The 15118-nt window shown below is 46.1% G+C and overlaps 1 protein-coding gene across 3 annotated transcripts in view; it reads left to right on the top strand.

The window, feature by feature from the left end:
• Positions 1-6563: 6563 nt before the first annotated feature.
• The window catches only part of LOC1269328 (uncharacterized), a 64343-nt gene continuing 55788 nt past the window's right edge, over positions 6564-15118 (top strand). Inside the window, exon 1 of one of the 3 annotated variants that reach the window (XM_061643707.1) lies at positions 6564-7545. The gene's annotated coding sequence lies outside the window, so the exon portion shown is untranslated. The remainder of the gene's footprint in view (positions 7546-15118) is intronic. The other 2 variants (XM_061643709.1, XM_061643710.1) reach the window with 2 other exon arrangements.

Here is a 15118-nt window from a genome sequence, read left to right on the forward strand (position 1 = left end):
AATGTTTGATGTTGTCCACTCATACACACACACACACACATACTGGCATGCAGGATGCCGCAGCGAGCGTTTGCCTTTAATGAAGTGCTGAACCCGGGCGGTACACACTTAAATCCCAACTGGTTTTCGCGGCCGTAACGGTTGGATTGGGTCATAAATAATTATAGGCCGTCGTCAGCAGTGTGCCGGTCATGGGACTGGCACGTTTATCCTTTTGCTGACGTTACGGCTGGTGTATGCAAATAAACCTCCAATCCACCCTCGTGCTCCATGTATGGATGGATCCATCCCCGGGATGGTTTCAAACGGGAAGACAGTTTCCAGGAATGTAAGGCAATGTTTAGCTAAATTTGACCGCTTTGCATCTCCGCCGGGTGCTTGCGGAAAGCGGTTCGATAAACAATATGTGCGCGTTGGCATTTTAGCATAAATTTTAATACTATTTTTTTTTAATACATTTTCAACGCGGGAATGAGTTTTGTGCACGTCGAAACCAACAACAAAAAATCCACGACAGCTTTATTATAGGATCAATTTCAATCGCATACCGCCGGGTGGAGGAAATAAACTCAAGAGAAACACAGCGTAGCGTTCGTGCATACCGTGAGTGGTCCTCGTTTTCGGAGCACTCATTACCGTGAGCAACGATCGGAAGGTGAGTGTTTGTTGAATCGTTGGAAAAACGTGGGAAACTTGATTGTGAGTGAACCGTTTGTCGCGGCCGAAAAAGTGTAGATCTCATGATATTGCTTTTTTTTAAATTAAACTATACATCATAATGACTACACAATAGACTCCTGAATGTACAATTGAGAAGTGTTTTAAGCCAGCACGTATTAAGCTTTGGTTGACGATAGAATAACGTCTGAAAAATATAACTCGTAAAGTATGAAAATGGGTCGGTCGGGTGGTACAGTCGTCAACTAGAACGACGTAATAACATGCCCGTCATGGGTTCAAGTCCCGAATATTACCGTGGCCCCATACGTAGGGCTGACTATCCTGCTATGGTAACAATAAGTCATTGAAAGTCAAGCTCACTTCACTAGTGGGTACTGGCAGGCCTTGACCGACAGCGGTTGTTGTGCCAAAGAAGAAGAAGAAAGTATGAAAATATTGTTTTATTTTTATTTAGAGTTATCTTTGGCTTCGTCGAAAACAAATTGACAGTAGTCGAGGTTGTACATTAAATCATTTTGGAGTTCAAAAGTTTTTAATGAAAATTAAATTTCAAAACTTTTAAATCATACATTATTTTTCCACGACTTTAACTGTCCTCACAGTAGCGAAAGAAAACTCTTGGCCTTACGGCTTCGGAAATGTCATTTGTTAAAGGCTTTACGTAGCCACGCAAGCCAGAAAGTAATTCACTAGCTTACCAACCAACCAAACATCATCACCACAAACACACACATACACAGCCAGTTGTGGTGTCAGTGTTGCCACGGTAAACTACCGGTATGTCATTTTCCGTTGCACATTCACGCCCGTGCCATTTTTATGCATGCACGCCCTTCCGACGGCCCGCGGGCCCGGTGCGGTTCCTGTACGGCTCCCCAAGCTAAACAACTGCACAAAGCACCACAAGGATAGGTGATAGAGCAGCAGCAGCAGCATCAGCAGCAGCAGAAACTGGCCCGTTCCGCCATCGACCGTTTGTCACTAAATCGAAAGTGGGACAGATAATAAATTCATGAAACTCATTAAATTCCCATTTTTACCATCACCGCAATCGCCGGATCGCCACACCAAAACCACCCAGCGTCAGTTGTTTGTGTGCATGTGTGTGTTTGTATGCAGGGAGAGGATGTAGCACGGGAGAGGTCGCACGGACTGCGACCGAAAAGGGAGCGTACGATGAAGCGGAGTAGAAATTCATCGTCAGTGTTTGTTATTATCGCCTGACCTCCGTCCTTTGCAGCCGGATGCCACCCTCGTCCAGCCGGTTCGGAGATGCTGGTGCGCTGAGCGTTGCAGAAGGTGCAAATTGAGCATGCACTTCACTGAAGGTCACCTACACATCCTATCCGCAAGCAGGAGCGGTCGTGTTCGAGGTGTGCGGTGGGCTCCGCAGGAAATCGGCACAAATCGGTATGCTTGCTCACTGGCAGGTTCACATCGGAAAAATACTTTGCGGCAGAAATCGGTGTTAGTTTATTCCGAAATAATCGTGTTTTTAAGTTCTTTTCCCATCGATTATTCACCGAACGTGCGTGCAAAGGCAGGCTGATACGTGCGAAGGGTGTCTTCGCCGGCACGGTGATTGCTCGGGGAAGTATTTGCACACTCGTCTGCTCGAGCAACCATATCCGCGCGGCACGCGGTTGTGTAAACAGCTTCCCGACAGCCCGGCCCTTGTCGTTAGCTGTTTGACTAACATGCGTTCGACAGCATAGTTCCGTGTGCTGGCAGTGTGGATGGTTGGGTTGCAGCAACGCTTGGCTCGAAAGTTTGAATAATCTTTCACACACACACACACACACACATACACACAAACGCGAACGCGAGTAACCATACGCCTTGTCAATAAAGCATCGGTACCCGTGAGGCTTACCAAGACCGGGAGCAACTCGCACGAGTACATGATGAATAATTTATCAACTTTCTTACCTTGAAGGTACTTGACACCTTCTTGCTTTTTCTTACTCCAACATAGTTCGGCTTTCTCTCTCTCTCTCTTTCTCTTTCTCTCTCTTGCTCTCTCTATCATGTCTTCTGACCTTTCCTGGGGCGAATTACAATATACACTCACTTTGTTCCTCCCACTGAACTGAGCCATACCGTGTCATCAATTTGTTTATCGCTACTGCTAGCATGATGTTTATGAATTTTGAGCACCACGCACACGACCAACTTACACCTTTGCGCTTTTTTCTCCACCTTCATCCCTCCCCCCCCCCCCCCCCAGTTGAAATGTCCTCGTTTTGTAAAACAATGGACGGGTGGGATGATAGCGGATAGATAGACACACATTATTCAACTGTGGCGCATCACTTAAATCGATTTCTTTAAAAGATACTGATGAACTGCTCGCAAACACCCAGCTGCATTAAGTCTCCCCCACAGTTCTTTGTGAAAGTATAAGACAAAAGCTATCGCTGTACCGACTTGCCTTGATTTCTCGGTGGATTGCCTCGTAAAAGCATCACACCGCCCAGTTTCAATTCACTGAGCTGACTTGAGTGCCATAAAACGAAATTTTATTTTTAGTTTCACCGCCCGACAATACTCGCTATTCCCGTATCGAATAAAAGTACGATAAGCAGGGAGCTGCATTTTAAATCATGATCATGCTCCCCATGCTCAATACATTGCTGTTGTGAGGACTGATTGACAACTTTGTCGTGGTGTGCGGTAAATATAGTTTTGTTCTTCTGGTGCATAAACCAGGAATGGTGAAGGAGAAAACCTTTTTAAGGAATCCTTTTTAAATTATTGAGTTTTCTGCAGAGTTTACTGAGGGTTCGCTATGTCTGAGTATTTAATGCAATTATGCTCGAAACGCTAAAGCTAGATACAAAAAATCAAAATAAGAATGATCTTGATTTCTGATATCTGTTTATGGATGATTGAAGCAGCATTGCTTGTACATTGTTACATTTTAACTCTGTTTAATTATTAATTTAAATTTCTCTTTATTTACATTTAACCACATCAACAGAGAATAATTACGATGCAGTGGAACGAAATTGTTGGGTGGATGTTTTCCCTCACAGGTGAAGCACGTATACGCGTCCAAACGTGTACAATCCCAACCAATACAATCTCATCGTATCGCTGTGCATTGGCACTGTTGCTGTCTGCTGCTGTCTTACAGCGGCAAAGTTGCGCCAGAACATGCATCCCAGGGAGGGAAGGAAAAACAACACATGCCGGTACAATTATTTTCAAAACAGCCAAGCCAAACTTTAAACCAAAACGGAAATGAAACGTAACGGAACGTAACAGCCGTTTGCTTTGCACAATTTCTTTAGCCGCACTTTTTGTTTTTTTGGGGTGTGCTTGTCCTTCCTTCGGCGCCGACCGTGGATGCCGTTCTCCTTTGATCAAGTAAACAAGTAAACAAACAAGCATTCCATTCGATTTTCGCACCCACCTTCGACCCTTCCTCCCACCAGACGGGTCTCCCTCGACCAAGGCAACAAAGGAAAAACGGCCTACAGCTCCCTCCCCCCCCCCACCCTCCTACCGGTGCTGTTGAACTCCAGGGCTCTGTGACAGGTTTCGCCGCGCCATTGCACCATCATCCCAGGACAAGGTTACACGGACGTAAGGACAGGCGGAAAGGCGACTAATGGTAGCTGGCCCGAGCTGACCATTCATCGTTCGGCTAAATTGGACCATTGGAACAAGCAAAGTTTTTGCACCCCGAAGCGGGAGCACCCCTTCGAAGGGAACAAAAAAAAACGGAGCGCTCCTTATAAAGCGACCCCAGCGCTTGCCGTTTGCTGTGGAAGACTTTTAGTGGGCAAATGGAAGTTGTTTCAGTTGCTTTTGCTGGCAGTGTTTTTTAAGGCTAGAATTTGGCCCTCCATCACTCAAGCAGCACATGTTTGTCGGGAGCGAAAGTCACACGCTTGTTTGGTTTGATCCCATCTGTGCGGCCCCTTGCGGCGTGCGGCCGGCTAGTTAGGAACGGGGAGGCGCTAGAAGTTGCGCTTCGGAGGCATCAAAGCAAAAAAAGTTACCAAACAATTGTTTGGCGTGCTTTATTTGTTAGATGGAAAGATTTGATGCTTTTTTTGACTATTTTATTTTAACAATGATTAAACCTTTCCATAGAATAATGCTAGTGGCACCTTGTTTTATATAATTTGCAGCACTATTTATAGGAATTTCTACGAATAGACGATCCATATGCCTTTTTAAACTTGACTCTGGATGGAGAGAAAGAATGTACCGCGAGCAAAAACGTTAACAATTTACGCTTACCCCCTAGCGAAATTGACAAAATATAAAAGTGGGAAAAAACTAAAGTATATGTGAAAGTAGTATGTTTTTACTTAATACAAAAGATTCATACTTTCCCTTTGATTCAGCAATTTATGCGTACGACACCTTCTGTTTCTTTAACGGACCGTAAATGCTACTGGTTTTACTTTTCACCGCAAGGATTATGTTGCAAATTTCACACATTCGTAGAGCTTTTCGTTCGAAGCTTTAGAACAGCAGTTAGAAACAAAAGCACAGGATAAAGCTTTCTCCCACGAAAGCTAAGGATGTGTGCCATAATAATTTGCTGTGGTATCGTTCGACAGTGCAATCTTGTTATAGCTGAATGTTGAAAAAAGTGCATTGAATAATAATTTAAATTTTTCCCATTTTTATTCTAATATTTTCTAACTTAACCAAAGGATTCAAAGTATGTTCAAAATGTCTAAATGCCGTTTCTTAAAACCCATTTCAATGTTCTATCTCCGTTCTATAGTTATTAAATTTCTTCCGTGTAGCGTGCTATTAAAAGACTAAATTCCAAATAACTACATCTATGCAGCCCTACTTTCATCAACTAGAAATTAAAAAAAAATTAGCAGGGTTTAATGATAAAATAAAGATTAAATAATAAAGAAATATACAAATAATAAATAATAAAGAATAAATAAGGAAAAATAGTAAGCAACATTAACAGACACTAATGAAAATGAAAATTCTTTATAAATGTGTTGGTGTTGTTGATACACAATCAAAGAAACACTCGTAAGTAATTTCTTTTTTCTTCTCATCTTCTCATTTTGCTTGTTAAGATTAATTTACATTAAAAATAGAAAAACACACACACATGTAATGTATCGCAACTCGCTCAATATACGCAATACAGGGTTTCCCACGATTTATTGGTCAGTTCCCATGATCTTTTGATTGTATCCCATAGATTTTTGGTTCGTTCCCATAAATTATTAGTATTTTTCGATTGGATATCAATACAATTGGACCAAAAAATTCTGGGAAAAGGCCAAAAAATCATGAGAACGCACCAAAAAATATGGAAACCTCCCAAAAACGTATGGGAATCAACCAAAAAATCGTGGGAAACCCTGTAATCAGATCCAATAACGGGCACTGTCGTGCACCACACTGTTCCGGTTGCTCCGCAGCTTCCTTATCGCTCCTTCCTGATCAAAGCAACATACATCTTATCACACAGGATAAACATGAGCGGATGCAACGGCACCCTGGGACGGCTCCGTGTCCCGGTTTCGGAGAAAACGTCGCCTTGCCGCGTCGGCCAAACCCGCGTGCGAGAGTCGAGACGCCAGCGACCGCACATTCCTTCTACCCAGCCCATCAAAACAGAGAGCATTCCGGAAGGGCTAATGTCGCACAGTTCGGCCGTGTTGGGTTCCCGAGCAGTAGTAGTAGCTGTTTACCAGATAAGGGGTGGGATGCATCGAGATAAGCGGATGTCCTGCGAAAGCGAGAGCGAGCGAGAGCAGGCGAGCACGGCTGAGAGTATCTTGTCGCCCGGGAGAGCAGCCGCACGAAAGCTCATCGTGTCGTCCTTTGCCCTGTCGAAAAAGCACACGCAGCAACCGCGCGGTGGCTGTGGCGGGCCCGATCTTGCACGGGTTCGAACGAACTCGCGTTCAGTTACGGTGAGCAGCTCGTGCGATACGGACCAGACTACGGGGCTTTCGTCGAGTGTCGTGCGCGTCCTGCGAGTGTCCTGACTGGCTGGCTGGCTGGCTGCTGTTGCTGCTGCTGCTGCGGCCCTGCTTTAGTACCTGCTTACCAGCGCCATCACCAGTGGGACATCCAGTTTGAGTGTGTGCGTGCGTGTGTTTGAGTGCGTTTAGTGTGAGGTTGCGTTGAATAAACAGGCTCCAGCAGGAGCCGTTTCACGGGCAGATTTCGCCCGCTCCATCTGCGCTCGGATTTACATCCCTTCGCACCCGTGAGCACCCGTGCCCGCAGTTGGTGGATTTTGAGCAGGGAGTAATGTTTAATTGAATTACCCTATCAGCACAGTCGCACACGGGTTCGGGTTTTAGTTCGGTGCCTCTGCCTCCGCTACCAACAGTTGGTTCCGTGGAAGTGTGGGAGCTTCCGGGAGAGGGTGGGCAAGGTTAAGATTTACGACCGTGCTGGGAGGAACAAGGGGCGATTCCACCCTGTTTCGTTCCCTTGACCGCGTGCGTATGTGTGATAGTGCTTGATGGTGTTTGTACGATCATTGGTGAGTGCGCTAGTTTTGAGGTGAGCAGCAAAACAGAAAATTGAAACGTGTGCACAAAAGCGTTTTTCCATTTTGATTTCATTACAATTCCATTTCCATCGCATATGTGTGTGTGTATGTGTGTGTGTGTGTGTGTGTGAGTGAGTGTATGTATGAGTGAGCTGGCCCGTTCAATGTGTATACACGTACTGCTCGTGTGAAAAAGCAGTAAAGGGGGAAAAGCACAGCCTCCTGTACTCGCACGTGGCTGCCACACCGTGCCACGTGGAGGGAAAAGTTGTCCCCATTAGTGTCAGCGCCAGTAAACGCAACACAGAACCCATTTATCCCGGAGCATTTTGCGAAGGACGACGGCACAGGGCAGCGTTCAGGTATGCCATACAGCTTCCGGGATACAAACAAAACATAAGAAAAAAACACACAACGAACCCACCGCATGCAGCAGTAGTGGAAGACGGTCTTTGACGGTCTGGCGGTTTGATTCATTTCTTTTCCGCTTTCGCGGAATCCCATCCAGCCACAGCCACCCACGCAACTATCGGGTAGCTTAACCCACCCGAATCAAGCTTATTGTTTCATGGCGTCCCGCCTTTGCTAGAGGAGTGGGAGGGAGCGTGACTCTCCCCCACGGTGAACCGACGCTAACGCAACCCACAATTTCTCCCCCATGAGAGCGAGAGAGAGGTGTGAAGGGTTGTGTATGTTTATGTTACGTACCGTTTATTATGTTCACTTAGCTTAACGAACGATGTACGGGGCGTCTATTGCCTCCCCCCCCCACCCCTCTCATTCCGGACATTCTAGGATTGGCTGGGAAGAAAAGGCTACTTCGCACACAAACACCAATAGACAAAACCCTCCCCCTCGATGTTGCTCGTTTCCTCCTTCCGTGTGCGTCTTGGTGCGTTGTTCGTTTCGCTAGCAACGCCAAGCAAGTGAAAAGTGAAAAGGGTCAATCGGGTAAAGCCACGGCCCTACTACCATAGCTACAAGCTACTGGCCAAAAGCTACCGCTTGCCCACCACGCTCGATAGTGGCTCCACTAGCTAGCCGCGCGGGTGGCTCTAATTCCCACCCGTAGGGGGTGGCATCAAACCTCCCTCCCCAACTCGGTTCAAGAATCACCAGCAACCGAATAAACATTGTCCATTTCCGAAACGGGCGCAAAGATGTGCTAGCGTGTGCTCCCGCTCCGCGCACAGTGAGCTGTTTGGGGCGAATGTGTTGGGCAATTGTTGGTTTCAGTGCGATTTTACATGATTTAAATGTTTGAAAAATCTACTATTGTATGACGATATGAAAACATTAATGAAACAGTGTGCTATACTCGATCGAGATTGTAACCTTGAACAAAGGATTGAATGGAGAAGAGCATTGTTTTTAATTTATAAATAATTTATTACCAAACACAACACCTTTTGTGGACATTTCGCTCGCGGCAAGCGTTCATTGTGCGCTGGTGTGCCTTTCCATTCCACCGTTGCCGTGCCTCTTAAGTGGTTACGGGTACGGGAAAAACGGACCGTATCCTTCATTTGCTCCGTTGCTTTGCAGCAGATGCCCGCGTTAGCCCGTCGTCGTCTGGGAAGAATGCTCCGGTGAAAAAAAAAAAAGAAACACTACGCTCACACTCTCCCTAGTCGTAGGGCCATTCGTAGTTGTAGTAGTTTGCAACAGTACCCATAGTTTCGACCAAACGCTTCCAAGAGCGAAGGAAGCTATAACGATGGACAGGCGAGGCAACAAAGAGTGTACGTGTGTTTGTGATGTGTCCTGGCGTGTTCAAAAGGAAACGGAGAAAGGACAGCAAAAACACTTAAAGTGACACAATTTCCATGGGGCTGGCAAAGGCCGTCCACGGTCAGGCTAGTGCCAGCGGGTAGCGGAGCTGTAGGGAACGACTGTGTACTGTAGTTCACCCAGGCGAGTGAGACGATCGGTACCGACCAGCCTCCCGACCAGCACAAACAGCCTTCCGGTCCGGCTTCCTGGGCAAGGGGGTTTGTTGATGGTTCCGTGTTTGATGGAATGGAAAATATCGACGACGGCCCGGGCACGGAGCAGCTGCTGCCGACTCTCACGCCGGGCGGGACCGTGCGGGCTAGCTGCCCAGAACGGATGCGGTATTGCTTATTGCTGAACTGACGAGCGAGAAAGGGAAAGAGAGAAAGGGAGAGCTACACAGAACAGACAAAAAAAGCAACGTCCCAGATTGTTCGGGAACAAGTGGAAGCTGTGTGAAAACTCGACCCCGAACCAAACTCGAAGCAAACCAAAACAAAAATGGATCCACAGTGGTCGACGATGGTGTTATCGGCCGGATTTGTCCGGGTATCTTATGTGTGTGTGTGTGTGTGTGCTACCGAAGCATTATGAATGTGCACAGTACCGTTTACACGCTTCTCTGAAGGGAGTTTCGTTAATGTCGCCAGGTGTCTCGTTTCGTGGAACACAAGTGCGGCCGAGTTTTAGGAACGCATTTAGATAAGGCACCGTCACAAGAAACCGCTCGAATGGTTTGAAGGGGGTGATGTGTTATCGGGCACAGCGACCGGTCAGCAAAAGTATCTTCAATCTTTTTTGTACATAAAAAAAAACAATATCTGTAAATGTATTCCAATCTCCGTTCGGCCACAATATCAATTGCATATTAATTGTTGATATTCGGTTGTTTAAGCTTAATACCATTTCGCTAGATAACAGACCTTTTCGAAAGGGTAGTAATCTACCACTTGTTGTAATTGCAACATGAATCAATGTTTTATTTTCCACAAAACGCTTGAAGAATAGTCCACAATCATCTCATTTGTAGCTCGATTCATTGTATTCATTTTCTTGTTGAATACTGAATGGTTTTCGCTACGGAAAAACTGTCCAGCTAGTCCAGCCTGTTCATCAATGTGCCATTTTTGCATTAATCTATTTTACTGCTCCCTTGTGTACACACGCTCAACTGCACGGTTTTGCACTCCCGCTCGACCTAATTTCCATGAGCAAACTGGTTATTCTTTTTTTCCCCCCCAACCGCCGTTGAACGAAATCGAAAACGAAAACGGAAATGGTATTTATTTTCGAATTGATTCTCGCAATTTAAACAAACCGATCGCTCATCACAGTGCCAATCCTTCGGTTCGCGTGCCCATTGGCATTGGTGTGTTTGTGTATGCGAGTGAGTGTTTGTCGGCCGCCAAATACATGACAGCATAATAAAAGCGGCACACAGCCGCAAGACATCCGGCTGGCAGCGGTACGGCGGCCGCCCCCGGCCGACCCCAGCACCGGGCCGTTGTTAAGAGAAATAATTAAATGCAGCCAGCTCGCCACCCTGCTCCCAACCAATCCATGAAACACACCCACAAACACACACGTACACTGTCTAAACGAGGGACCGCCACGAAAGGATGGTTGTGTTGTGTACTCCTCCCCGTGCTTGCCAACGCAGACAACCCTCCCTTCCCAGCAGCGAATGGATTGCGACGGAAAACTCAACCCAGCGCCCGTACTACTTCGGCTGCTGCTGATGCTGCTGCTGTTTGCTCAACGAGGAGCGTGGAGGATGTTGCCCGGTCGGCGGGGAATTTTATACGCTGTCAAACCACGGCACGGCTCGATGCCAAAGCGAAATTGAGATTTCGTGGGTAATCGTGCCGCGAACTCCGTTGCCCCCGTGCGCCGTGTGTTTCGTACCGCTCGCGGGCACGTCTCGTTTGCATTCCCGGGCCGTCAGGGCAGCCCGATGTCATCATTGACTAACCATCTTTGTCAGGTTGTGGCCCCGATGGCATACTATGGGACTGGGGCAGCGGTACAAGTGATGGAGGAGAGGGCACAGTTCGCAAGCGGTCTTGTCTCACACTGCACGGCCGGGGTTTTCTTGCTTGCGGGCGGGCTTGCGATGATCGATGGCACAGGTCCGATGAAATGGGAGCAATTTATCTAGTCGACAACTGTTGTTGTCCTTTTTTTTGTTTTCATATTCCTTTTCTTCTTCTTTTTCTATTTTTTTGTTGTTGTGTGGTCTGCGTAACTGGCGTAAAAACAGGCCACAGGGTCTGCCGTGCCGTGGTTGGCTTTCGATTTTCACGGTCAGGGTGATTTATGGTGTGCTGATTTCCATCGATGATTTTCTGAGTGTGCCCGGGTGCCGTTTCCCTAGCCCGGAGGCATCGCTCACATGTGTCATAACAACAGCACCCAGGGTGGACCCCACTGGAACGGTGTCGGAATGGCTTAACTAGACGGTAATTAACTGGCAAATGATGATATTCATTAGAGGGTTGATATAAGAGGCGATACTTCGCACTTTGCCAGTGGATTCAACCGACGGCAAAGCAGAGACAGAGAGAGAGAAAGACATGGTGACAGTAATAACGATTATGACACGCGCTAGTTGACATTTTGACCGCCGGGTGAATTTGTTCCGCAACTCGCAAACGAGACAGGGAGGGGAGAAGGAAATAGCGTAAGCGCGTTGGCGTGATTGATGGAGACGCCTGGTGGCCGTTTTACTGGCAGATGGTTTTGGTAGTTAAATCTTTTATTTGTATTTGTGCTGTAGCTGCAGCAATCTTTTTTTTAATTTCAGTTTTTCTAAATGTTCAAGGAAGTATTTAATAAACAGCGTAGAATGAATATGGATTAAAATGAATGTGATGTGTGATTTGTTGAATTAGTTTGCTCTGTGTCATTCACATGAAACCGCTTGATGGGGAATGAACTATAGAGAAACATGTTGTTCAATTATTTGAATGCCTCTTAATCCTTGTAGAAAATTGAAGCTGACAGCAACTGTACTAATTGCTGTTTGAATAATATACATTCAGTGTTGATAATATAATTCTTAAGACAGTTTATTTTATTTGTCATGTTCAATTGCAATGCCAATCATCTTTGAAAAATACACACTACATAATTTATTTGTCAGAGTTATGTATCCTACCTCGACATTGTACTTCGATACATTTCACTTGCGTTTGACTTAATCTATGGCATTGCGGGTGCACCACTCTTTGATGTGTTTGACAGTGCAACATTATAATTACTAGAGCTTGCTTGCTTATTTAACATAGGTCGACCAAAAGGGTCGTTTAACACAGTTTGCTATAACGCACACGAGACACATGGGCTACCTTCTACGTTATAGATTCGTTTGAACTTTATCGATCAAACCGAAACCGCTGAAAGATGACAAATTGCAGCGTATTGAACGAAGGGAAATTAGTTTTGTGGTCTACGATACGATCCTGCCAGTGGCAGCCAGCCATCAACTTCAATCAAGGGTATCCCTATTTGGACACCTTTTGCTTTTACAAACCGAAGAGAGTATTTGAGCGAGCTGAAGAGTGATGTGAACCCCGCTCTACAAACCCGTCTCACAACCTTTAACGTGGGAAATGGGTGTGAGGTTGGTTGTGACATTAAGTCTAAAGCGTGGCAACTGCACAACGAGAACCATACATTTGTACCGCTTCTTGCCTGCTTCTTTCACACCGTAAGCCTCTTACATTTTGATCCTTGGGCACTGAAGCGCATGCTGTTCCTTAAAATACACGTTGGTAAGTAAAGTAAGCGTAACTGCTCCAGCGAGCGCCGAATCAATTTGCCCAACAGTGCAAAACTCCCGAAACGACCAGACGAAAAATCACCCATCAACTCCCATTCCCGTCCCATCGGCCACGGTTGATAGATTAGTGATTACTGTTTGTGTAACAAATTTAAGCGGCACATTAAACTGTCTCACATTTCTGCACAACCGATCGCCGGCCTGTCAATCAGCGCACCCATTTTCCATCTTTTCCAACAGCGCGAACCGGGATAGATATACTTTTTCCCCTTCCACACTCACACACACACAGTTGCTCCATGGCAGTTTAACGATTTTCGTGCAACGTTTTTTTTATGCTTGTTGTTCCGCTATGCTCATCCAATTTTTTCTTGACCTGGTCAGCGTCACGATTGAAATAAAAATGAACGACATGAAGCGCAAAAGGTTCACACGCCTTTGCATCCCTCGACCGCACGGACTGCCCGGGGCAGATCCATTTTCTCACCTGTTGCACTCCGGGCATTGGGCCGAGCGCCGCGATCATCATCCATCCCCCGGAGCGAAAGCATTATAAATTTTCAAGCTGTCAAAACAAAAGGCAAAAATAATGTACTACACACCGTGGCAAGCTCTTCCCTTCCCCGGTGGAGCCGGTCGGGGCCGGTCCGATATGGTTGCCAGATTTGTGTACCGTTCCGCTCTACTCCCTTCCCTTCCCATTGCTCGCGCGGGTTTACAACATCAAAAACTGCACCAACCGCACGGAGCGACACGGTGGAGGCGATGGAGCGGTTTATTGTTTACATCAGATCATACGGTGCACAACGCACCGTAGTAACTCCTTCTGAGCGTTTCCTTTCCCTTCAGTCTTCGGTATACGGGTTCGGGATATTTCGCGGGTTGGTTTTTGCTTCTGTAGATTATTCTGTTTTTTTTTTTTTTTTCATGGAAACCATTTTTATTGTACATCTAAACTCTAAAAAGATCGACTTCGCATCGGTTGCACGGAAGAACCATGGACGAGCACAACATAAACAGAAAACTCACCCCCCCATTCTGACTGTTTGTGTACGCGCGTGAGTTTGTGTGCGTGTGTTGTGTGTTGCGAACAATCTCGGCTAGGAAAACAAGTCTGGCGCTATTTTTAAGCAGTTCACCTCCGGGGTCAGATGTTTTTTGCTTCTTCTTCTCTTACTTCCTCACCTCCATCAACCCCCCGTCATCACGATAGGTCAAACCCGAAACGTGAGCTCCACTCGAAACAGCTCAGGAAGTTCGGTAGGAAAAAAGGGAGCAAGTGTGAGAGAGAGATAGAGAGAGAGAGTGTGTGCCCGATGGGTCACGGAACTGGCACGCTGTCGGTCGGTCAATGTTTGAACTTTTCCAGTCAGCATTGATAAATTTTATGGACTCATAAATGTTGAGATGTTGTGTGTCCTGGCCTGACCACCGCTCACCAGCCCAGCCCAGTGCACGCTTTGGGTCGCCTTTCAACGCGAGTGGGCGTTTTGGTATTAAAAAAAAAAAACAAAATCACCCATGCACCCCCCGTCCATCCGTAGTCACGCGGCGGCCAAGGGGAACGACATTAGCCAGCGCACGAACCAATCGGCAAGCGACGACCGTGCAACGAGCCATTAAATTGGAATGGTTTCGGAATGGGGCAATGGGATACGGCCAAAGTTTATGTAATTGTTAGTTCCGATGGTGCTGTTGTTCGTTAAGTTTACGTTTACGCTGATGGGGCACTGGCTCTTACCCCGGCCACGTTGCTCGCTTCCTTCAAAGATATTTGTACTTTGCTGGGTAGGAGAGTAAGAGTGGCTTGAGAAGTTAAAAGGTTGCGCAATTTAATTCAAGGAAGCTTCCTATCAGAATGTGTGCATGTGTGTGGTTCGGTGGCTGTTGCTGGCAAAATGTCGACAGTTTTCTTAGTGCAGCAAAACCAATTGGTTTCGGGAGTAATTGAAAGAACTGCTATCACTAAAGCTATGCGAACACTACACAATAACGCAACTGGTGTACTGTATGTCCCTACGATCAAACTTCTGTGGCGATGTGTTGCGAATCAGCGTTGCATTCTTTGCAAACTTTTTATATTGTGAAATGAACAAATTCATTGTATGACAGGTAAAGCTAATATCCTAAAATAAGAATGATTTCCTATTTTGTATTAAAATATGCATTGTATTCCACTCGAACTTCATTGGAATGGTAGGTTCAAATCCAACGTGCACTGTTTAAATATTCTGTCGCTTTAGATTGAGCCCATTTCGCAGAAAATAATGCTTGAGTAAATGTGAACAAAATGCGTTGCTATAGAAAACTCAATCCAGTCTAAGGAAAGGAATTGAGTTTAGTCGAACATTTATGCGGTGGGAGAATAGGACAACACAAAC

The sequence above is a fragment of the Anopheles gambiae genome, chromosome 2 (genome assembly GCF_943734735.2).
Source record: "Anopheles gambiae chromosome 2, idAnoGambNW_F1_1, whole genome shotgun sequence".
Lineage (NCBI taxonomy): Eukaryota > Metazoa > Arthropoda > Insecta > Diptera > Culicidae > Anopheles > Anopheles gambiae.